Below are 350 nucleotides of genomic sequence, written 5' to 3'. Positions count from 1 at the left end.
CAATACCTCACATCCTCTGCCTCAGGTAGCCCCACAGCAGCCCTGAGATGGTTTCTGTGGTTGTTCTCAGTCTCCATTTTTCTTGTTGAAGAGCCTGGCTCAGGGGATGCTGACTGATGTCCTCAGGGAGACCTGGCCAGGAGGTGGCAGAGCTGGGACTTGAAGTCAGGACTTTGAAACCTCTTCTCCCTCTGCTGTAAGAGGCTCTGGATCCTTCAGTGTGACTTGGTTTCAGACCAGGTCCACTCACGCTCCTGCAGACACACTTACTTCTATTTATGTGCTGAATTACATTGATAGATTTGCGAATGTTGAACCATCCCTGCATCTCTGGGATGAAGACCACTTGG

This window comes from Propithecus coquereli, unplaced genomic scaffold, assembly GCF_000956105.1.
Source record: "Propithecus coquereli isolate 6110/MARCELLA unplaced genomic scaffold, Pcoq_1.0 Scaffold308, whole genome shotgun sequence".
Lineage (NCBI taxonomy): Eukaryota > Metazoa > Chordata > Mammalia > Primates > Indriidae > Propithecus > Propithecus coquereli.
This window is presented reverse-complemented; position numbering follows the sequence as displayed.